Source organism: Paramisgurnus dabryanus, chromosome 22 (genome assembly GCF_030506205.2).
Source record: "Paramisgurnus dabryanus chromosome 22, PD_genome_1.1, whole genome shotgun sequence".
Lineage (NCBI taxonomy): Eukaryota > Metazoa > Chordata > Actinopteri > Cypriniformes > Cobitidae > Paramisgurnus > Paramisgurnus dabryanus.
The window spans coordinates 25989405-26015384 of NC_133358.1; the positions used below are offsets into that span (position 1 = coordinate 25989405).

The 25980-nt window shown below is 35.5% G+C and overlaps 1 long non-coding RNA gene across 1 annotated transcript in view; it reads left to right on the plus strand.

The window, feature by feature from the left end:
- LOC135740292 (uncharacterized) overlaps positions 1 to 19684 on the plus strand; it is a 103890-nt gene extending 84206 nt beyond the window's left edge. Inside the window, exon 3 of the long non-coding RNA XR_010529172.1 lies at positions 19543 to 19684. This is a non-coding gene — a long non-coding RNA (uncharacterized lncRNA). The remainder of the gene's footprint in view (positions 1 to 19542) is intronic.
- The last annotated feature ends 6296 nt before the right edge of the window (positions 19685 to 25980 follow it).

Here is a 25980-nt window from a genome sequence, read left to right on the forward strand (position 1 = left end):
TCGCGTTACTTAGTTACTTTTCATGGAAAGTAATGCTTACGTTACTTTTAAGTTACTTTTGCGTTACTTTTTCTTACTTGGCTGAGGCTTGATCTCTTTCAGGCCTTGCAGGTGTTTTTTATGATCGCAAAAATGTCAATCCCTGGCCTGCCATCTCCGTTTCTGACTCAAACTGTTCCCGCTCAGTCGCACAGAGTGCATAATTATACGTTAATATGTTCAGTTTAATTCAATAAATTATTTTATTTTTAAATTGAAGTAATTAAACTGAAAAGTAACTCGCATTACTTTTTTATAAAAGTAACTCAAATATTAATGTGTACATTTATAAAGTAATGCGTTACTTTACTCGTTACTTCAGAAAAGTAATATTATTATGTAATGCGCGTTACTTGTAATGCGTTACCCCCAACACTGGTCTTGAGGCGCGATATTTGAATTCAAATTTATATTACCCTATAACAAACTCATGATCTGACTTTACGGTTTCTAATGAGAACTCGGATCAAGATCGCTGGATAAAGGGCTGATTTGGATCTGTTCCTCGCAATTGTATGAATTTTAAACATGTGGATTACAGCAAATGAATAAAAGTAAGATCTTTTGTGAATTTATGTTGTATTTTGTTGTAATTATTGCTTAATAGTAATGATAATGTATTGCATAGGAGAAAACGCGTTTTTTTGTGTCATGGCAAACAAACTAAATATTAAAAAATAGTTTAAAAAAATACAGAAATGTTATTCATATACCAGTATCGGAAATGCGTCCAATACCACAAAAAATAATTTTATCGGAATCGGCTAGTAGCATTTTCTTAATAAACCTAGTAATGCCTATAGCAAATGCTAAAGCTAACGTATGAATGAAACTCATCTCTTCTTCGATGCTCTGAATGCAAACACCAGGAAGTTACCACACACGTGACGCAACCACTGTTTACTTAGAGCGGCGAAGTTAGTATTTGTTAGTATTTAATGTTAGTATTTAATGCCCGCGTTTTTAATATTTATGAATAGGAATAACTTACGTACAAATTTGTATGTTTGTAAAGCTGTAAATACGTAAATAATTTACGTAATAGTCCCTTTCAAAACGTCGATATTATACGTTTCAGGGTGTTTTAAACGTAAGTAAATGTAAAAATACGTAAAAATACACACGTGTTCTCATGAGATCTTGTTGCCCTGACACAGGGAGAACATGCAAACTTCACACAGAAAGGCCATCTGACCTTGCTGGGGTCCGAACTCTTACTTTGTTTCCCACTGTGCCACTCTAGACGAATTTTGCATTAGGGTTCAATTGTACAGTAAATTACCGAACTTGTGTGTGTATGCGGGTATACAAGCTAATGATTGTTCCTCAAATAATGAATCCCAACTCCCAATCAGATGCCTGAGAGCTACCACTCTAAAAACTATGATTGGCTCTGACCCTGCCCGCATCAGCTGCGCCTCCTTCCTGGCCTGCCTGGGGTACTACGACATCGCCATTTTAAAGAAGCAGCAGTTCATTGGAGGACTGAGGTCTGTAATTACTCTGACCTGTGGTTCATACTCAGAATTCTCATCCTGTATCTAAGCTGGTCCACTAAAGGGCATTGTTGATCCGGCCAGCCACAATCAATATGGGGCACATTGTAGAAGGTCAGAATAATTAATGAATGTTCTCTGTAATTGGGAATATTCATCTCTCAAATGCCGAGTTGGGATGAGGTTATCAATTACGTGCTCTCGATTCTTCACCGCTGTTTAGTCTAACCGGCATGTTGATCGCACGCAAGGGGACTTGAATGCTCAATGTGGTGGAACTGAGTAGAAAAGAGACCCTAAGGGTTTGGATTGGCATTTAGACCAGCACAACTAGAGACCCCAAAACTTGAGAGAGAATTGCTGAATGATCACCTCTGTAAGGGACTTCTTTTACCTCTTTACTTCTACCTCTCTTGATTTTCGCAGCTCTTCCGAAAAATCCTGCAATTTCAGTTTGATGAAAGATCTGGGATTCAAGGCAATGAAAGCCAATCCTCTTCTTCGTGCCCCACCTGCCCCTTTTGAAGCCAGGAAGTGCGAGGGGTCTCGGAGAGGCTCAGTAGTCCAAATGTCAGCTGCATTAATAAAGAACAATTAAAAGTTGCATTAGAGGTGTCAGACGCCAGCGAGGCAGCACCTCGGGGCTGTGTGCACTTGTCTGTTTGTTTCCCAAACGCTTCAGCCGTGGGAAAGGGCAATCAATAGTCGTCATCCGGTGCACCTGCTAAGGATTCATTTTACACAGGAAATCCTTATTGTCTGCAGAGTACCTGAAGATCTAGAGATGATGATGATGAGGAGGAGGAGGAGGAGGGGGGAGAGATGACACATTTGCATGTTCCTTCAGTTCCTATAAACAGATGCAGGAGGAAGGGGAGGGAATGTTTGAGCTCTGGAGGAGGACAGACACTTTTTAGACCAGGTTTACCACAGACACGAAAAGGATTCACAGACGCCCTCCTCTGATCTTATAAATGTTTTACATGCCTTCAATGAGCTTCCTTTCTTCTTTCATTCCTTACCCTTTTTCTTTCTTTCTTTTTTTCTTCCTATCTTTCTCTATTTCTTTCTGTTCTTTATTCTTTCTTTCTTCTGTGTGTTGGTCCACACTTATTTCTGTCTTCCTTTCTTTCCTTCCTTCCTTCCTTCCTTCCTTCCTTCCTTTCTTTCTTTCTTTCTTTCTTTCTTTCTTTCTTTCTTTCTTTCTTTCTTTCTTTCTTTCTTTCTTTCTTTCTTTCTTTCTTTCTTTCTTTCTTTCTTTCTTTCTTTCTTTCTTTCTTTCTTTCTTTCTTTCTTTCTTTCTTTCTTTCTTTCTTTCTTTCATAACCTTTTATCTATCTATCTATCTATCTATCTATCTATCTATCTATCTATCTGTCTGTCTGTCTGTCTGTCTGTCTGTCTGTCTGTCTGTCTATCTATCTATCTCTGTCCGTCCATCTGCCCTACTTTCTTTTTTCTTTTCTTACATTATTTGTTTATTATTTACTTCCTTCTTTAATTCCTACCTTCTGCCCTTCTTTCTTTCCTTCTTTTTTATTTTTTTAATTCATTACTTCCTTCCTTTCTTATGTGCGCTTGCCCTTCTTTCTTTCTTTCTTTCTTTCTTTCTTTCTTTCTTTCTTTCTTTCTTTCTTTCTTTCTTTCTTTCTTTCTTTCTGTCTTTCTTTCCTTCTTTCCTTTTTTTTTATTTTTTTTTCCTTCATTACTTCCTTCCTTCATTTCTTATGTGCGCTTGCCCTTCATTCTGTCTTTCTTTCTTTCTTTCTTTCTTTCTTTCTTTCTTTCCTTCCGTTCGTCCGTCCATCTGCCCTACTTTCTTTTTTCTGTCTTTTCTTACTTTATTTCTTCATTCTGAATTTCCTTTCTTCTGCCCATCTTTCTTTCTTTCCTTCCTTCCTTCCTTCTGTTCATATGCCCTTCTCTCTTTTTTCTTTCTTTCTTTCTTTATTCCTTTATTCTTTCTTCTTTACGTCCTTCCCTTTGCCAGTTTTTCTTTCTTTATTTCCTTCCTTCCTTCTTTCCTTCTTTCTTTCTTTTTTATTTTTATTTCTTCCTTCATTACTTCTGTCCATCTTTCTTTCTTTCTTTCATTACTTCCTTCCTTCTTCCATTTCATTTGTTCGCCTGCCCTTCTCTCTTTTTTCTTTCTTTTCTCCTTCATTCTTTACTTCCTTCTATACTTCCTTCCTTTAATCCTGTCTTTCTTTCTTTATTTCCTTTATTTTTTCCTTCCTTCCTTCTGTGTGTTGGTCCACACTTATTTCTTTCTTTCTTTCTTTCTTTGTTTCTTTCTTTCTTTCCTTCCTTAATTTTCTTTTTTCATTCTTTTCTTACTTTATTTCTTCATTCTTCACTTCACTTCATTTTTGTTTTGTTTTGTTTAATCCTCCCTGCCTTTTACTGTTTGTTTTCTTAACTTGTCTTAACTTTCTTTTCCTCATTATCTTGTCTCTATATTCATTTATCTTTGTTTATTTATTTAATTCTTTTGGAGACTTTTATGACCAGGTTTCAGATGACTTTCTGTGATCTTAAAAAGACACGTTTTGAGCTAAATATAGAGCTTTCTGTCTTTCTTTCTTTTCTTTCTGTTTTTTTCCTATTTCATTATTTTGGTCTCTCTGTTCTTTTTTCTTTCTTTCTTTCCAAGTTTTCCGCTGACACAAGAAGAATTCAGAGACGCTAGCCCACAATCTCAGACAGACACGTTTTTATTTAACTTCAGATTAGCGTCTCATCATTTCTGGATTTTTTTTTGTTTAAATTGATTTAGAAGAGGCCACATCTGAAAATAACTGGGCCTTTCATGTCTATTTGTTAATAACTGTAGATGATCCTCATGACAACCACTGTCACATCTCACCTGACCCCCATCACTCCCTTAGGTGTATTTTGACGTGCTAACTGCTGCTCAATGAGGACATACAGTACTGTAGTGCTTTCTCTTCAGATCCATCCGCCCTGTTTTTATCCTGCTGAGCTGTTCACTGTCATCACACGTTGACCCGTGATGCTCCTGCAAGCATCTTGTCATATCAGCTAACCTTTTGTTGTTGTTTTTATTCCGTCTGTTTGTCTTTCCTTCCTTCCAACCATCCTTCCTTCCTTCTATTTTTCTTTTTCCCTTCTTTCTTTTCTTTTTTTATTTATTTCTTCATTACTTCTTTCATTTATTCTCTGTGCCTGCCCTTCTTTCTTTCTTTCGTTTTGTTCTTTCTTTCTTTCTTTCTTTCTTTCTTTCTTTCTTTCTTTCTTTCTTCCTTCCTTCCTTCTGTCTGTTTGCCCTTCTTACAGAGCCGGCGCCAGACCATAACTAACAGGGGGGCATTTGGCTTCCAACGGGGGGCACGCAATAGCAACAATAACTTGCAAAAACAAGGCATTAAAACAAGAAATACAGCAAGCACACACTCATACAACTGGTACAGACTGTCAGCTCATTTCCCGTATAAAGTGCAAAAGACCACAAACTATGCGCAAAACTATTGAACTTCGACCGCGGCGTGAGCGCAAGCTGAGCTCCGCTGCGCTCGCACAAACTCGACGCAACAACAAACCGCCCTCGCGCGGCGCAAGCCATAGAAATGAATGGTTTTCATAGCGCAGTGCACACCGCGTCCTAGCTTTAAAAAAGCCACTTTACCATAATCACGTCGTAATGCTGTTAACGGTCTATAGCCACACTTCACATTTAAGCTTACGTAATTTAAAACAACGCTATCTTACCTTTAAAATAGCTGAAGCCGGCGTGTATGAACATTAAACTTCCTTAAAACAGTGTCCTGTAGATTTTTAAATTCCACCTCGACCTCTAATCTCTGAGTTTGAGCCAGTCTGTGTTTGCATGAAGTCAGATGAAGCAGGCGGTGCTGGTTCGTTCTAAATGTTCTAATATCCATATTTTACACGATCCATAAAATGCCGCGAAAAAACACGTTGCTAGTGTCAAGTCACAAATATGCTAAAGACGTAAGACGGGTGAGACGCGGCAATACATCCAATCAGAGAAACTGTTCTATTTTAATTAAAGAAAACATATATCAACTATATTTTCCTCATTTGATTACATTACAAGTCATGAAACATTCAATGTTTAATTTATTTTAATTATTCTTGATATATATTAAAGTAATAAAAAACTTTGTAGGGGGGGCACAACAACCTGTTCGGGGAGGCACTGCCCGCGAATGCCCCCCCTGGACGCCGGCCCTGCCTTCTTACTTTATTTCTTTCTATCCTTTCCCGTCCTTCCTCCTTTCATTTCTTCCATCTTTATGCCCTTCTTACTTTTCTTTCTTTATTCCTTCATTCTTTACTTCTTTCTTTATGTCCGTCTTTCTTTCCTTCCTTTCTTTCTTTTCTTTTTATTTCTTCCTGCATTACTTCCGTCCATCAGTCCATCTTTCGTTCTTTTGTTCCTTCCTTCCTTCTTTCATTTCTACTGTCCACCTGTCTTTCTTTCTTTCTTTCTTTCTTTCTTTCTTTCTTTCTTTCCTTCTGTCTGTCCGTCCATCTGCACTACTTTCTTTTTCTTTCTTTTCTTACATTATTTCTTTATTCTTTACTTCCTTCCTTCTGCCTGTCTTTCTTTTTTCCTTCTTTTTTATTTTTTCCTTCATTACTTCCTTCTTTCATTTCTTATGTGTGCCTGCCATTCTTTCTTTCTTTCCTTTTTTCTTTACTTCCTTCCTTCTTTCATTTCTTCTATTTGCCTTCCCTTTTTTCTTTCTTTCTTTCTTTCTTTCTTTCTTTCTTTCTTTCTTTCTTTCTTTCTTTCTTTCTTTCTTTCTTTCTTTCTTTCTTTCTTTCTTTCTTTCTTTCTTTCCTTCCATCCATCCTTTTTTCTCTCTTTCCTTACCTTATTTCTTCATTCTTTAATTTCTTTCTTCTGCCCGTCTTTCCTTCTTTCCTTTCTTCCTTCCATTCATATGCCCTTCTCTCTCTTTTTCTTTTCTTTCTTTATTCCTTCATTCTATACTTCCTTCCTTCCTTTTGTCAGTCTTTCTTTCTTCCTTCCTTCCTTCCTTCCTTCCTTTCTTTCTTTCTTTCTTTCTTTTTTCTTTTCTTTACTTTTTTGTTTCTTCCTTAATTACTTCTGTCCATCTTTCTTTCTTTCTTTATTTACTTCCTTCCTTCTTCCATTGTTCGCCTACTCTTCTCTCTTTTTTCTTTCTTTATTCCTTCATTCTTTACTTCCTTCTTTACTTCCTTCCTTTTGTCAGTCTTTCTTTTTTCTTTCTTTCGTTCTTTCTTTCTTTCTTTCTTACTTTCAGTATATCCGCTCATCTGTCCGTCCATCTGCCCTACGTTCTTTTTTCTTTTTTTACTTTATTTCTTTCTTCTTACATTCTTCCTTACTTCCTTCCTTCTGCCCATCTTCCCTTCCTCTCTTCCTTCCTTCCTTCCTTTCTTTCTTTCTTTCTTTCTTTCTTTCTTTCTTTTTTCTTCCTTCATTACTTCTTTCAATCTGTCCATCTTTCTTTCCTTCTTTCCTTCTTCCATTTCTTCTGTTCATCTGCCCTTTTTTTCTTTCCTTTCGTATGTCTGCTTGTTTGTCTGTCCATCTGCCCTACTTTCTTTTTTATTGTTTTACTTTATTTCTTAATTCTTTACTTTCTTCTTTACTTCCTTTCTTCTGCCCATCTTTCCTTCCTTCCTTCCTTTCTTTCTCATCAGAGCATTACATAATTTGTGCCCTTTTGCCTTTAGAATCAAATAATGATGATCATATTGGCTGGGTTTACTCTGGCTTTTTATTTTCAAGCTCCGTTTATGAAAAGTGCTGCCTTGCCATGCACGTTCTCCGAGTTATTATTTTTTCTCTTTCAAAGCCAAACAGAAAAGGTATTCTCATGAGATGATATCTTCTGGCTATTTATGTTACACAACTCTGTGTTTCTCATTGATATTAATCAAAGACACTCTTTTTTTTACATCCTAAAGCATTTCTAATTACGTCTCCTAGCCTAAGAAACTTATATCTGCTAAACTAAAATAAATGCACTGCTAGCTTAATGTAATTTTATATAGAAAGAAATTAAACCGTGATTACGTGGCTCCTACGCTGGTTTAGAAATTCGAACGCTGCCTGAAGCTTTCCGCGCGAGTGTCTTATTGTACCGACAGAATGAGAAAAAGAATTAGTATAATGTATTGTTTCAAATATCTCTTAATACCGGCATCCTAATTGTGAGTTTTTCACGAAGAGCATTTTTGGATTCCTCTACAAAGAGGATGTAAAGGAATTTAAACTTGGAGAGAAAATGAAAGCGCAGTGTGTTTGCAATTAATTTCTGTAATTTCACAGGAGTCCTTTGCGGTCTTTTTAAATGTCATCCACTCACATGATTGACATGCTAATTTCTCCCTGGCAATATGCAAAAATATGCTAAGTGGAAGGCAGGTTGAGGGAGTCAGATAACAGCATTGTTTGTAGGCTTCAGGCCCAGAAGTCAGTTGCTCGGGTTCAATGGCTTTAAAGAGTAAATTAACCTGTTCGATGCTGTGCACCAATGGGGTCTCCGATTTTCTCTGTCCTTTTTGCTTTCATTATCACCTTCGTGCCAACAGAAACAAAACACACAAAAAGACATTACTAACAAGTTCATTATAGCCAAATTTACCCACAATGCACTGGAGGCAGTGGAATATTACATAGTGATAGTGAATAACAAAATGTGCATTTTAAAAAAAAAGATGAACCAATCAATACAATGACGGACATAATATAGATACACACCGAGCACTAGCAATGCAACGTTTCTGAAAAAGCTTGGAGTTTTAAAAAGCCGCACAATCAATAGTTGGTAAGAGTTGGATGCAGTGATTGTTACTGCTTGGACGCTCATCAATATGAGGTCATATTTTTACACAGTACAAGTGACCCATCATTTGTGTGGGCTTCTGAAATCCCACCCCAAACTGTAAGAATGCTCTTTTATCCAGCTCACATTTTGACGTTTTGCTGTATGGTTTGTTTCAATTGAATGAAAGTATTGATTGTTTTGTTCTCAGGAATGTCTTATTATATTTAGACAACATTATTAAACACCTCTTATGGTCTAAATGTATTGCCTACATGGTCTTTATGTTGAATCTGTCATCTGCATTATAAGTTTAGTTTACTAAGGCAAGCATTACAGTATATACACTATTGTTCATACTATTCATACAAGTATTAAAATTTGACGACTTGTCCCATATTATCTTAGCTATGATACACTTGACTTTCTGAGGATTGTCGTGCTTTAATTTGTTAAGATGCTGCCGGTGTGTGTACATTCATAGAAAATAATGTGTTTGAATTTTGGATAGATGGTGCAAAGTGTCGTATCATGTCCGGTGTGCGACCATGAGCCTTTCAACTCAGGCATGTAGATGACCACCTAGCAACCGTCTAGAATACCCTAGCAACTATGCAGCAATGTTCTACCAACCACTCAGACCACCTAAAAAACTGCATAATAGTGCTCTGCCAACCACCCAGGTCACCTGGCAGTGAGTTTTTTCAGGCAAACATCACTCTGAAAATGTAAATCTTTGTTTTTGGTTATGAAATTCATAAAGGTCAGTGAGGTCAGGGACTACAGAGAAAGTCAGAGAGTGGGAGAAAGAAAGAGCCTCTCGCTGATGTCTCCCCCCCTAACAGATGCTCATCGATAAGCCTTGTTTAGCGCGGGGGTTCTGCTCTCTGGGTGATGTATTATTTTTGATTTTTCATGGGTAAAACGCTCTGGGCTGTAAGCGTACCCTACAGAAACTCAAGGCAGGGATCATTGCTGAAGAAAATGTGATGCAGCAGGAGATGAATGGAGACACATTACTTACAAAGAGGGCCGTCACATACCCTGACGCTTTTGTTAAAACCCACTTTGTCAAGCCGTACTGTGAATTTTCCTGTTTTTTTTTTTAGATTGCTTTGTTTTAGTGATGATAACATGTGAGTCTACTTTAAGATTGTGGTGTATATGTGATGCTTATTTTGAGACAGTAATGAACATGTGATGCTTCCTTGAATTGGTAATGATCACATGGGAAGCTATCCTTAAGTTTTGTTGATCATATCATTATGTGATCATGTGATGCTAGTTTTGAGACAGTGATGATCATATTTGATGCTAGTTTTTAGTTGGTAACTATCACATGTGATACCGTTGTTAGGTTAGCGATGATCAGATATGATACTATCTTTTGGTAATGGTCACATCTGATTCTATCCTTAGTTAGTAATGGCCAAATGTGATATTGTTGAGTTAGTGACGATAACATGTGATGCTATCCTTAGTTTAGTGATTATCATATGTGATGCTATCCCTGAGTTAGCGATGGTTAAAATGTGATGCTGTCTTTGAGATGTTATTCTTAAGTGGGTTATGAATCCATGTGTTCCTTAAGTTAGTAATGATCACAGGTGATATTCTCCCTAATTTAGTAATAATCATGTGATGCCATTTTTAGGTTAGCGATGATCACATGTGATACTGTCTTTTGGTAATGGTCACAACTGATGCTATTCTTAGGTTAGTGATCATCAAATCTGATCCTATCTCTATGCCATTGTTAGGTTAGTGACAATCACATGTGATACTCTCTTAAGTTTAGTAATGATCACATCTGATCCTATCCCTGAGTTATTAATGGCCAAATGTGACATTGCTGAGTTAGTGACGATAACATGTGATGCTATCGTAAGTTTAGTCATCATCACATGTGATGCTATCCCTGAGTTAGCAATGACAAAATGCGATGTTATTGTTAGGGTTGTGATGATCATATGTGATGCTATGTTTGATATAGTGATGAGATCACATGTGATGCTATCTTTAGTTTAGTAATAGTCACATGTGATGTTTTTCTTAGTTTAGTGATGATAACTTGTGATTCTATCCTTAGTTTAGTGATGATTACTAAGGTTAGTGATGATCACGTGATACTGTCCTTTGATTAGTAACAATTACATCTGATGGTTTACCTATTTTAGTCACATTTTAGTAATAGTCAAATGTGATGCTATCTTTGAAATATCTCAAGATATTAAGTTAGTAATGATCACAGGTGATATTCTTCCTAAGTTAGTAATAATCACGTAACACCATTGTTAGGTTAGCGATGATCACATTTGATACTATCTTTTGGTAATGGTCACATTGATGATGCTATTCTTAGTTTAGTAATCATCACATCTGATCCTGTATATCCCTATGCCGTTGTTAGGTTACCTAAGATTACTTGTGATACTACATTAAGTTTATTAGTAATGATCAATCTAACGAAATCCTAAGTTTAGTAATTGCTTTTTTGAGATTGTGATAATCACATGTGAGGCTATTAGGTTAATGATGATCATGTGATACTGTTCTTTGTTTAGCAATGATTACATCTGATGGTTTACTAAGTCTTGTGGTCACATGTTCATAATGATCAAATGTCATCCTATCTTCAGATAATGATGATTACATGATATTATTCCAGAGTTAGTGATGGTCAAATGTGATGCAATCTTTGAGATTGTGATGATTCCTCGATACTATTGCTAAGTAAGTGACGGTCAAATGTGATGCTATTTTTGAGATAGTGATGATTACTTGATACTATTCCTAAGTTAGTGATGGTCAAATGTGATGCTATTTTTGGAATAGTGTTGATAACTTGATACTATTCCTGAGATAGTGATGATCACATGTGAGGCTATTGTTAGGTTAGTGATGATCATGTTATACTGTCCTTTGTTTAGTAATGATTACATCTGATGGTTTACTAAGTTTTGTGATGGTCACATGTTTATAATGATCAAATGTCAGGCTATCTTTGAGATAGTGATGATTACTTGATACTATTCCTGAGTTAGTGTTGGTCAAATGTGATGCTATCTTTGAGATAGTGATGATAACTTGATACTATTCCTGATGTAGTGATGGTCATGTGTGATGCTATCTTTGAGATAGTGTTGACCACATGTGATGGTGCATGTCATGCTATCCTTAGTTAGTTTATTGATGATCACGTGTGGTGTTATCCTTGAGATGGTGATGATTCGATGTGATGTATCTTCAGAAAGATTAGTAAACATGTCTTCTCAACCCTTAAATATGCAACTTAAAAATTCTTGACGGACATGATTAAAGCACCGGCTGCCATATATGAGCACATACTCGGATTCTGTTTGTGAAGGAAATTATGCAGTTTTTAAAGTCCGTATTTTCTACATAGTTCATTAATCTAGACACACTGACAGCTTTAGTTTGTGAAAATGCCAGAATATTATCAGGATATCCTTACAGCTATTTAGCAGTTTCCACCGACATCCACTAATGAGAATCAGTAGTTATTTTGCACTAAGACCAATGTGTGATATCGCACCTTCAGCATGAGTAAATGTGTGTGTTTGTAGATGTATATTTGGTGCAACTAAACATATCATTTGTAAGTATTTATGATATAGATTTTCGAAATTTGATTGGATGAGCAACGCTGCCCTGGACTTTAAAAGACGTTATTAAGAAGCTGATATGAACCCAACTGTGAACACACATCAGCTAAACTCTATATTAATGTGCCAAGTTGCTTTGCAGCTTGGCAACTGTAACTATTCACTGTTAGGCTATTAGTTAGTGAAATAATTGTTTATTCTTAGCTTTATTAATAATAGATGTATTTTTATTGAACATTTATCTTTCTAGCAGTGCTGGTGCTGCTGTTTTTAAAGCATAAAAGCCACAAGAGGCATGTTATAATGATTTACCAGAGCTTATGCTGCTTCAAAAATAATGTTCACGTTTCATTACATTTTACATTACATTTATGCATTCGCCAGACACTTATGTGTAGCGGCTAACAGTACATTTAAGGAATATGTTTTATCAGTCTGTGCCAATCAAAACTATGACCTTGGCATTGTTAGCAAAAAACTACAGTTGCTTACAGGTAAATGAATACTTGCACTGATGTATTAAACTTAGTAACAAGGGAACGTCCGTTAGACTGCTTTGTCAACAGCATACAAAGATGTGAACCCGGCCCACAGCGAGACAGATTGGTTATTAGTAAGTGTTTATTCACAAGCCACATGCTGTCTTGTTTGGCGAAGGTTAACTTTAAAACGGCGGTAATCACCATGTTATTGACGACTGCTAGAGATGTGTGTGATGAGAGGTGGGCGTCTAATTATTGTATGATTTAATGACTGGTTTCATTAATAGTGAGTTTAACTTTTTAAATCATGCTGTGTGTTTTCACCTGACTGCCCTTGTCTTTTTAAGCCAGACGTAGCTGCTGAATTATAGAACGGTGGGCGGAGAGGTCCTGTCTGATATCTGGATGATACACTATAGGGTGCTGTTAAAAATGTACATATCTGTGATACTGTTTTCACTTGGGCTGTCACTAGGATGTGGTAATTTCATGCTATTCATTTTTTTTAATTATACAATAAATTAACGTAATGCTTTCTGACCCATTTGTAAACTGTAATAAGGGATTTTCCAGCCCATTCACATGAAATGCGTTTAAATAGCACGCAGTAAAGTGGTGCAAAACATACGCCAAATTTCAGTTTTGTGTGCATATGATACTACAGTACTTCCTGTTTACTTCTTTTTCTTTTTTTATCTTTGTCGCTTGGGTTTGGGATTAGAGCAGTGATTCTCAGATAGTGGGGAGGGACCCCCAGGGGGGGGGGGGGGGGGTTCGAAGCGACACCAGGGGGGGCACGCGAGACCCCGGGGAAAATATTTTTTCAGGAAGTGATTTTTTTGCACCATCACTTAAAGACATTACACCCCAATCACGCTGATAAGCCGCTTGAGTTTTTTATTATTATTTATTGAATATATTTAATTTAATTTTACAGTATCAAATGGTCAAAAATATACTTTAAATAAGGATTGATTTTTTATTTATTTCAGGCAAATTGATGCATTTTAAGTCTTTTTGTTACATACTAAAAAACAATGTTAATAAAGTTATTCTTTGTTGTAAGTTGATCAATATTATTTTTTTTTGTGTGTGTTTTCTTTAATGTTAATAAAGATACAATGTTTTGCAGATGTGTAATTTTATAGACAAATTATATTATTTACAGTCGCGGCGATGATGTGATGTGCCATGATGTGTTTGAATTCTCAGCACATTTTATATATCCATTTAATATTATGATTATGTACCATATCATCAATTTAATTTAGTTTATATTTTAAGTGAAATTAAAGCCCTGATTTTCACCTGTTAATCGTGTAAAAGGATCCTAAACTGTGGTTTAAATTCAAGTGTAGATGCATGTTACAATGCACAAAAAACCTTTGAGCATTTCCTTGAAATCACATTTTGAGCATCGTACGGTTAGAGCTGATTGGTTCTGACAGAAATGGCCCAGTATTCCATCTCTCAATCACTTAGTGTCTCATTACGAATGTCTTCTGCTTTCCCTCTCAGTCACAATGGATCTGGCGAAGTTCTCGCGTTACAGGTTCTCACAAATGCTTAGATCTCTGCCAAACAGTTTTTATCATATTAAGATAGCATTTCGCCTCGGATAGGAAGCAGTTTTGTGGCATTTTAACCCTGACAAAGTGCATCTCGCCTCTGTATTCCTATTTAGATATTACGTGTCCAAGACTGAGATCTTTAGAAGTGGCTTTGTCATTTGTTTTCTTGAGATAAATGGTAATTATGGTTAAAATTGGGATAAAAATGATAATTGTAGGTTCTGGGACATTGAAAGGCCCGAAGCTTATGCTAAAACATCGCTTCCTCTGAAACCACTGAGAATACATTATGTGTGATTATGTGTAATGATATTAATGATGTTAAACAGTGGCAAACACATGAAACATATGATTCACAATAGGCATTAGAGGCCAGAAGGAGTCAATTTCAGGAAGAAATAGAAATTGAAATGTGTATCTGTTAATGTGAGATTTCATCTCTCTGTTTTTTCTTTCTCTTTCTCTCTCTCTCTAGCTCTTCTGAATATTTAAAAAAATTATAGATGTCCTGCCTATCCTATGCATATTAAACAAAAGTATACATTTTAAAATACAAGTACAAACATTTCCAAAGTACAGTTTAATAATAGATATTGAAGGCTTTGTAGTTGAATGGAAGTCAGGGAAATATCGTGATTTTTCCTTTTATGTTCCATGGAAAAATATAATACAAGTTTGAAATAATGTGAGAAGCAGGTCTGCCTCAAGCTACACTGCAAAAAAATATTTTCAAGAAAAAATTCTTAGTATTTTTGTCTTGTTTTCTGTAAAAATTCTTAAATTACGATGCTTTTTCTTGATGAGCAAAACGACCAAAAATATAAAATGTAAGTGATTTTGTGCCTAAAACATGCAAAAAAATCTGCCAATGGGGTACACTGCAAAAAATGATTTTTAAGAAAAAATATTCTTAGTATTTTTGTCTTGTTTTCGGTAAAAATATCTAAAAATTCTTGAGTTAAGATGCTTTTTCTTGATGAGCAAAACGACCCAATAAAATAAGTCTAGTTTTTAGACCAAAAATATCAAATGTAAGTGATTTTGTGCATAAAAAATATCCAATGGGGTTAGCAAAAAATCGGAAAATTTTTCTTAAACATTAAATTCAGATTTTTTTGGCATTTTTATGCACAAAATCACTTAAATTTGATATTTTTGGTCTAAAAACGAGACTTATTTTCTTGGGCCGTTTTGCTCATTAAGAAAAAAGCATCTTAATTTAAGAATTTTTTTATATATTTTTACCGAAAACAAGACAAAATACTACGATTTTTTTTCTTGAAAATAATTGTTTTGCAGTGTAAGCGAAAAAATATTGAACATTTATCTTAAACACTAAATTCAAGAAAATTTCAAGAAAAAATAACTTACCCCATTGGCAGATTTTCTTTGCTTGTTTTATGCACAAAATTACTTAAATTTTATATTTTTGGTCTAAAAACGACACTTATTTTCTGAACTTATTTTCTTGGGTCGTTTTGCTCATAAAGAAAAAGCATCTTAATTTAAACACTAAATTCAGATTTTTTTTTTAGCTTTTTTATGCACAAAATCATATAAATTTGATATTTTTGGTCTAAAAATAGACTTATTTTCTTGGGTTGTTTTGCTCATTAAGAAAAAGCATCTTAATTTAAGAATTTTTTTATATTTTTACCGAAAACAAGACAAAATACTAAGATTTTTTTTTCTTGAAAATATATTTTTTTTTTTGCAGTGTAAGCAAAAAAATCTTGAACATTTATCTTAAACACTAAATTCAAGAAAAATTCAAGAAAAAATAGCTTACCCCATTGGCAGATTTTCTTTGCTTTTTTATGCACAAAATCACTTACATTTGATATTTTTGGTCTAAAAAAGAAACTTATTTTCTTGGGTCATTTTGCTCATCAAGAAAAAGCATCTTAATTTAAGAATTCTTTGATATTTTTACAAAAATTTTTTGCAGTGTAACAAACACAAAGTTTTTGATGGCTAAGGTTTTTCACATCAGAGGACATTCTTCCTCTTGTTGTGAAAGCCAATAAACCAGGAGTGCATTTATAAAAATACCATGGTATTACCATCCAGACCATCTCTGTGCTATATAAACACCACTGAACTATTGGCAGTGTGTTTTAAATATAAACAATGAGCAACAAACATCTCACATGACGTCCATTCCAAATAATGCAAGTCACCATGTCTGTGCGGATCAAAGTTTCATTTCAATCATAGACTTTACATTGACCTTACTCAATCTATATTAAAGATATCAAGATTATATTTTCACACAATGTTCTTCTTTACATTCTGAAGGATTTAAACAGTAAATCTGCTGGCTTTCAAAGGCGTGGTCACAATATTATTGGCATCATATTTTGCTTTTGCTGTTATTTTCTGGAGCTAATCCTGTTAGGTCTTGTGTTTTATTATACTTATTTATTGCCAAAAGGGAGGAGGGGGTATTTTAGACAGAAGTGCATGGTTTGTGGTGCCAGATGTAAGTGCTCCTTCTGCAGGTATTTCTGAATGATCGAAAAGAACAAAAAGGAAGATGAAATGTTTTTGTTTCCATTCGATCTAGATTAAAGGAGATAGGTTCATGATATTGGAATCAGAATCAAATGAAAATGGAAATTTTTGGGACTTCAAATCTTACAAATGAATGCAACCCAGTCTAATGTACAGCCGTGCCTCTTACAGTAAGTTACCGCATTAAGGCAGTTGGCCAAGAATTGTTGGAATGAAACAGGAGCTCTTTATAAGCATTTAAGGTAATTCATCATAACGCCGCACACCTTCAGACTAACTCTGCCTTTAATGGTTGCATTTTAAAACAGATTTTTGACTTGGATTCTGAGAATGAGCTGCGTTCCAAGCTGTTATAAAATGCAGAACGCACACCTGAGACTTTCTCACTTTCTGTATTAATATATGAAGTTGCTATGCTGCTTGGAAACCAACATTCTTCAACAGTTAGGCTAATGAACTGCATTACCCAATGTGATTGAACCGGTTGAACATTTGATTATAATTTAGTTCCTGCTCTGGTAAGCTGTGTGTTACTTTAAAACTCTTTTTTTTACACGGCTCATTAATACCAGAAAATTGCAACAAAAAATCAAGCTTTATTGGTATTTTAAAAATAAAATCATACAAGATTCATGGCAGTTGTTTTGTTACATTTTCTTTGGTGTGTAAGTGTGTATTAGTACATAACTAGTAAACGGTGACGCGAGTTACTGTCTCCAACTTTCGCGTTGACATGACAGTCATTATAATAATTCCTGACTCACAGCACATAAGTCATCTTTCATATTTAAATAATTTACTACTGACTAAACCATAATTCAAAGGCAAGTTTTGAGGGGTGCAGAGTAGCGCTTGTTTGTTTCTACGATCACAAATGCAGACATGGTTTTATGTTTTAGTATCCTTATCTTACTAATCTGTTACGTCCTGCTCGAGCCGTTCTGGGAAAGTTGATCGATCAGCTTGGCCAACTGCATTTTCTGGATCAGATTCGGCTCCAACTGACAAGGTAGGAAAGATGATATTAACTCTTGTCGGTATTGCATTGGGAGCTGATCTTCAAAACATGGTAAGGCGCGTCACATTTCCCGTTGACGTCAGAAGTATTCGGGCAAATCACAACGTACAGATTAGCTGGCCAATTGGAGGACACAGCGCTTTTCAGAATGATGAGCTTTGTACAAAATCAGTGCGATTGAGAAAGGGAGGGATTGATGGAGCAAAAATAATAAAAAAATAATTTCAGTCCCTCCAGAAAAACGCGATTATGTGATCGCATGATTTAACGCATAATCAGCCAAAGTCCGCATATTTATGCGGGGACGCATTTTTTCAAATACGCTGCACTTTCGCAGCATAAATTGCAGTTTTCCGTGTTAAAAAAATATTGTCTTGTAAGTTCAGTTAAATTATCTAAAAAAATTCTTAAATTAAGATGCTTATTCTGGATGAGCAAAATGACCAAAAAAATAAGTCTAGTTTTTAGACCAAAAATATCAAATTTAAGTCATTTTCAAATCTAGACTTCATTTCATGAGTCGTTTTGCTCTTCAAGAAAAGAATCTTAATTTAAGAATGTTTAGATATTTTTACTAAAAACAAGACAAAAATACTAAGACTTTTTTTTTTGCAGTATAAAATAAAGATTCTGCAGAAAAATCTGCCAAGTGCAGGATTGTCACGTGTCTTTACAGGATCTTCACGGGAAGTGTGTCAATGCATGCACAGATTCCAGAAAAGCCACAGCAATTTGAACGAACAAAAATTAAGTGTTCCCTAGAAAAATCCAGGACATACTTTCAGTATATTTTGCATACTTCTGTACTTAAAGGAACAGTATGTAAGAAATGTATATCAATTAATCATAAAATGGCCCTGATATGTCACTAGACATTAAGAAATCATTTTCATTTCAAATACTTATATCACTGACAACAGTGGTATAACCAGGATATTATCATTGAAAAAGTGGAGTTGCAGCCCTCAACTGATGTTTATGTTGTCGTTTTGTATATTGGCCACCAGCTGTGTGATTGCAGTTCCAGTTTTAGCCACATGTTTTGTGATTGCAATACCAGTTTTGGCCACAATCCTACATACTGTTCCTTTAATTTCCCCATTGTTAGGTACAGGTAAAAACTTTGTGTTTTGAAACTGTACATAAATAAAAACATTGGGGCAAAGTTTTAGAAAGAGATTGTAAGTTGCAACGGCTAGTCCACAGCGAAACGCATAGAGAAGCTACAGTAGCCACCGTAGGACAAACATGTCATCGGTTGAGACAACATAGTGACAAACACGCTCTATAGAGCACATCGTCCGTTTGGGGCTACTGTAGAAACATGGTGGTGACTTCCATTTAAGGGAAAGCAGAGGTGTATGTAGATTAAAATGGCTTATTCTAAGGTAATAAAAATACAGAACCAGATAAGGTCTTTATACACCACTGATAATATAATTATGCATATTATATTGCATTTCTGTCAAGAGATCCTTCTAAAAGTTACTGTACCTTTAAAGTTTAACATTTATTAAGTAAGTAAATGGTCAATATAATTTCATGTAGTTTTAAAGACCGTGACCAGTGGGTGATAGTTTTTCGTGTGTGTAAAAGAAAGCAGGTGACGCAGATGATTTTACACCCCTGAGAAGCTAAACTGATCCCATGCTGATATATTCAGTAGGATGTATTATCAAATGCTGAAATCACAGTGTTTCAATATAAGTGCAGTCACCCATATCAGATCTAAAATATAAAAGCAACACAGCAATAGGTGGGGAGTATGAAATCATTGATGCAAGGATATTTCTGAAACGATAAAATATAAAAAAAATTGACAGGGTAAAACATGGAAGCAGAATAATTTGATGGTGACGTGCTGTGTCACAGGTTTTCGAGATGCAATTTTACAGCGATTTGAGTACAAGTATCTGCTGAGCTGTTAAGTGAGAACAATTCTGCAGCCAAGATTCATCTTATTTCTCTTCTCGTCTCTTTTGGCTTTCAGGGATGTGCGGGTGTCGCTCAGAGCTAACGTGGCTCCATGGCACAGTTATCGTTTTGGGAGCTGGAGACGTGGCCTTCGACTGTGACACTTCTTCCCGTGCATGGTCTTCAAGAAGGGCTTCAGCAACATACGGGCGGTACCTGAAGAGGTAAAAAAATGTATGGCATGTGGTAAATAATGTGTTTTTTTAACCATAAACCACGCAAACACATTGTATTATACCAAATACATAAAATAACTTTGTTTTTAGCAAAGAAATAGGTGCACTTCAAAATGTGTTGTCAGTTTACAAAATGTATAAATGTTAACGGCGGTGTGGGTACATTTTAGTGACATCTAGTGGTGAGATTGCAAATTGCATTTAATCAGCCTATCACTTCTCAATTTTCACGCTCTTTAGGACATTTTGTCTGTTTAGGGTTACTGTAGAAACATGACAGCGACTTCCATGTAAGGGGCTCATTCTAAAGTGATAAAAACAATACAGTTCATTATGTAAGGTCTTTATACACCACTGATAATATAGTTACAGTATGTATATTATATTGCATTTCTGTCAAGAGATCCTTCTAATGCAGGGTTTACACCAGATGCGGTAGAGGCGGCAAGCGCAATTGATTTACATGTTAAGTCAATGCAAAGACGCGAATAAGCATCCGCAGAAACGGCAGGTTGAAAAATCTGAACTTTGGCGGATTTCCGTGCCACGTTAACCAATCAGGACCTTGCTGTAGGAGTGACGTGGTTACAGGAAGCGGAGTCGCAGAAGCCCCTCCCATGACGCAAATTTCCGCGTGAATGTCTCTAATGACTAGAATTTCACGCGCGAATGAAGTGAGTAAACTCGAAATGTTCAAGCGTCCAACTACGTGCGAATAGCGCATTTTTGCTGCCTCTACCGCGGCTGGTGTGAATGCACCATAAAAGTTACACAATGCACCTTTAACAAAACTTGACTTGAAGTGCGAACATTTGTGGCCCTGCACCACAAAACCAGTCATAGGGGTACATTTTTGTGAAATTGAGATTTAGGCCTATACATCATCTAAAAGTTTAATAAGCTTTCCATTGGTGTGTGGTTTGTTAGGATAGGATAATATTTGGCGGAGATACAACTTTTTGAAATTTTGGAATCTAAGGGTGCAAAAAAATTATAAAATTTAAAGTTATCCAAAACAGTTCTTAGCAACACATATTACTAATGATAAATACATTTTTGAAATTTATATACACTAGGAAATTTACAAAATATCTTCACGAAACATGATCTTTACTTTATTTTCTAATGATTTTTGGCATAAAAAAATCGATAATTTTTAACCATACAATGTATTGTTGGCTATTGCTACAAATATACCTGTGAGACTTAAGACTGGTTTTTGTGGGACAGGGCAGCCTAAGCTCACAACAATTACATATCGTACATATATTTTACGAGTTGGCTAATTCATATGAATCCATACAAAGTGAATCATGCAAAAACTTATGATTCTTATGAAAAATAAAAAAACGAAACCTAACCCCAACATCACAGGGGTCAAGGCAATTTGTACAAAAACTTGTGAATGTGGTCATATGAATTAATGCGATTTAGCCAACTCGTAAAATATGTACAAATTCTCATGAGATAGCGTTGGACACGTCAGCAATTTATACTTTTAATGTGTAGTTCAGTTGGTATAGCATTGTGTTAGCAATGTAAAGGTCATGGGATCTAAGGGTAACACACATACTGATAAAATATATATCCCAAAAGAGTCCCATAAAATAAAAGTGTCTGCCAATTGGATACATTTAATATAAATGTAAAGTAAAATACATAAATGCACATACAATAATAAAGGTTTAAGAGTGTTTTTGTAGCACACAAGATTTAGCAAGAAAACCATATTAAAAGAACCATTTTAATTCCTCAACTTTTTATTGATCATACATCATTAGTTATTTAGATCGAGCACCACAGCAAAGAGATGATTTATATGAATAATTGGTGAATAAAGTTAATTTGGTGGCTTTCATTCTGTAAAATTGTTTGGAAGTTCTAATTGGAACCTCTAGTTAAGTTTACTTTCAATGTTTAGTTCCCAAACGGCTTGGAAGGAAAAAAACTGTAAAACAAGTCGGAGAAAATCAAGAAACTCGCAGAAAGCTAGGATGTAAGAGTGAGAAAGTCAACATCAGGCATCAGAGTGAAGCTTATTAATATTTGGTGTGAAGTCGAGCTTTATGAAGAGCTCTGTGAGGCTGTCCTCTCTCTCCAGACCACTGACACCTCTACTAAGCCTTTCCACTCTCATTTATTGCAGACTTGCCTTTGCTTTCAGGGGGAGATTACTGTCAATTGTTCTACTAACACACAGAGCTCTCTAGTGAGCTATATACCCGCTTCCCGCTTCTGGTAATGATGCCAGCCGGCTAAACGTGTCATGATCAGCCCAATTTAGACAAAGCTGTGAAAAATGTGCGTCAGATGTACTGTGGGAAGTTATTTGTTTCGTCGTTATGATATTGAGACAGGGCTTGGACAAAGTACAGCACATTAGGATGAAGTACGGTAAAGTACAGTAATTGTTCACATCTGTTTACACTCTCCACTGAAGATACGGCCACCATCATCTTCAACTCATTAAGACTCATGTAGGCGTACATAATAAGTACCGAACGTGCATAGACGTGAACCGAGACAATTTATAGAAACGTAAAATAGTGGCAAGAAAATAGAATTGTCACCACATGACTAACTTACATTAGCCGTGCGGCCCACACTGCAGGCCTGTGGGTTTCTTTCAGGTGAAGTTATGATTCACACATTTTGTTGTTTTTCTGTAGTCGCTGATAAAAAATCTGTAAACTTTTGAAGTGCTTTTTTCCAAGCCGAGGCGCAATTTATGTTTTTTACAAGGTTTTAAAATGAGGTTCATTATCTTCTGGCCAGATAAAAGATTTGACCTTTGCTAGTTGTTGTTATGCGCACTAACTTAGCACTTTTTAGTTTAGTTCTGAGACCGGAAACATGCGCTGTGCAATAGTAAAAATGTAGACCTGAATATGCTCAACGGCATTTTTAGCATGCTGTATGTGGTGCTGGATAGGAAGAGTAAACGCTGAAATTGTATTTTTTGTTATTGAGGAAATTGAAATGAATTAGTGTTTAATGTTCTGGTAGTTTGGAATTTTAATTTGGGTACCATTGACAAGTTTAAAGTGAACACTGTGCTAGAATGAGGATGGCAAAGATTAAAGTCTCTAATTGTTTTTTTCTTGCCAACGCCATACAAAAAGTTACAATTCGGTTGCTTGCATTATATTCACACTACAAAAAAATGACTTTCTTACTTAGTATTTTTGTCTTGTTTTCAGTAGAAATATCTAAGAATTCTTAAATGAAGATGTATTTTCTTGATGAGCAAAATGACCCCAAAAAAGTCTTGTTTTTAGACAACAAATATAAAATTTAATTGAAATTGTGGTTAAAAAAAGAAAAAGTATGTGCCAATGGGGTGATAACATTTTTCTTGAATTAAGTGTTTAAAAAAGTTACCTTGTTTCTAAATTGGCAGATATTTTGTATGTTATTTAAGCACAAATTCACTTAATTAAAATTTCTTAGGCATTTTGCTCATCAAGAAAATGCATCTTAATTATTTTTTTGGAATGTTGTGGTATTTTTTACAAATGACTCATCTGTGAGCTTTATTATTTAATAAAAAATTCATGTGCCAGCATAATCTTTAATCAAAAATTCTAATCAAAATAAGGGAATGGCAGGAGGGCAGGCCCAGAGAAAGATCCCACCAATTAGCAATTAGCAACAGGACCCAACTTTCAACAATCCAATTTAATCTTGATGGACAACTTCCTTTTTTTTTCTCATTTCAGAAGCCATTTCATTCAGATATATGTCAAGACAGAGTAAATAAGGGCGTGTTTATACTTGACATGTTAGATTACCTCTTTCCCCACCAGCGTTTTTTTATTTAAAAGTTGCCAGCCAGCACCAGCATTTTTCATGATCAAAAATGTAATGCCTTCCAGAAAAAGCTCTTCTTTAAATATATAAACATACAATATATAAAATAAAATAATTTTCATTCTGACTTCATGAGTTTCCTTTGTATCACCTCTCAAATATGGGTAGGTTTCTTCAAAAACACAAAATTTTGAGCAAAAAAGATAAGATAATTCAATTTTTGTGAAGGACTTTTAATAGAGATAGGATTCAGAGCGATCCTCAAAACTTACACGGACATGCAGCTGCTTCCCCTAGGGCAATACTTCCAAGTTTTAAAAGAAGAAAGCTGGAAATACTCGTCATTGGCAGGGAAGCATTTTCTTATAATTGACCAGTTAACTCGTCAATGAGTTAAAGTCACCATAAAACGAAGGTAGCGGTTGTCTTGTGTTCCCCGTGGTGACTTATATCCAAGGGAAACACTTCGAAATGAATCACGGTAAATAGTTTGGCACCGTTTGCCACTGAACCTGCATTAACAACGACAGTGGGGCCTCTGGCCTTAGTCAAACGGGTTGTCACGTTTGGTCGGGTTGCAATTTTGGCGCTATCTTGTGGTCTTGTGAATAGTATGCCATACAGACCCGTTTGCCACTGAACCTGCATTAACGACGACAGCGGGGCTTCTGGCCTTATTCAAATGGGTCGGCATGTTTAATTTTCTTTTAAAGATTGGATGGGGACCCATAGTTACCATAGATACCTTGGCATTGGGCCTCCAATTTGCTAAATCCTCAACTGTGGGTAACATACTTATGCTGCAATAGTTAGCCTGTCTGGAACCAAGCTGATTTAAACCACATCACTGTGTGACACCTGCATTACATGTGAACGGCCCCTACGCTAATAGGATTTTGTTTCTCTCTCCCTGTCTCTTCCTCGCCCCCGAGGACAATGAGGCAAACAGACCTAGTTCCGGTAAATGTGAAAGTCTGCACACCTCTGATCTCGTGATGCCCAGCTGATGCCTGATCAAAGACCACCGGGAGAACCCGCTTAATCTCCTTATCCGTTTACGTGTGTGTGTGTGTATATATATTTGCAATTGAATTGAATTGAAACGGCTTCTGAAATGAAAAAATTTACAAGGCTTGACTTGAATTCGTCCATTGAGAACTTATTGGATTGTTAATTGTTGTAATCTTTCCCGTACCCCGCCCTCCTGCCATACCATATATGACCGGCTATAAGGAGAGATCATTTTGAGATTTTTTTGATTAAAGATTATGAGGCCACATTAATTTTTTTAATAATGAAGCTCACAGATAAGTTATTTGTAAAAAAAAATTGCACAATATTCCAAAACAAATGACAGCTTTACGATCGGTTGGTGCAGTTCTTTTGAGTAAATGTAAATGATTTGTGCATCATATTGAATATAAAGCTTTCCATTGATGTATGGTATGTTAGTATAGGACAATATGTGGCAGAGATACAACTATTTGAAAATCTGCAATCTGAGGGTACAAATAATTGAAATAATGGGAAGAAAAACCTTTAAAGTTGTCCAAATGAAGTCCTTAGCAACACATATTACAAATGATAAATACATTTTTATGTATTTACGGTTGGCAATTTATGAAATATCTTTACTTAATATCATAATGATTTTTGGCATAAACATGTGATAATTTTGTCCCGTACAATGTATTGTTGGCTTTTGCTACAAATAAACCCATGTGACTTATGACTGGTTTTGTGATCTAGGGTCACGTGGTTCAAGTAATAACGTAATAAAAACATAGAATTATTGCAAAATATTCAATTATGCACATTTGCAATATTTCAAAATATCGTTCAATATTTTATTAGATTTTGTGGGTTGGTTGGTTCGCCTCTGGTTCAAATAAACCCAGCAGTGCTCTGAATGGCTGCCATATTCTAATAAATGAGGCCCATGTTGTCTATGTTGTTTCATGGATTTATTCATTTGATTTAGCTTAAGTTAGCTTAGATCTCTTGCAGGGCTCCTAAATAAGTAGTGAAGCCAATCCACTCACATCATTTTCTCTCCTACTTTAGCTCTCACAGTCCCTATAAAGAAGTATAATAGTTACAATACAATATAGGATGCTATATGAAATATGGTTATTTATTGTGTTATTGCATAATGAAATAAATTTGAATATCTAATGTAAATGTTATTTTATTTTTTTCAGTAATATACAGTAAGTTATGTGCCATGTTCATAATTCCTTGAGGTTGTATTTCATAAATAAGCCTGTTATGTTTGCATTAAAAATTGTTACATCATCCTTGGTAGTTAAAAAGATAATAAATCAGTCCCTTGGTACCACAACATAACATTCACTTTAATTTAATTTTTACTAGTGTCAAGTAGTATAGAGATTTTTGTGTTGTTTCGTGTCAGTCCTTCACATATACAAAACGGCAAGCGCAGGCTGTTTTATTCTGGCGTGCGTTTG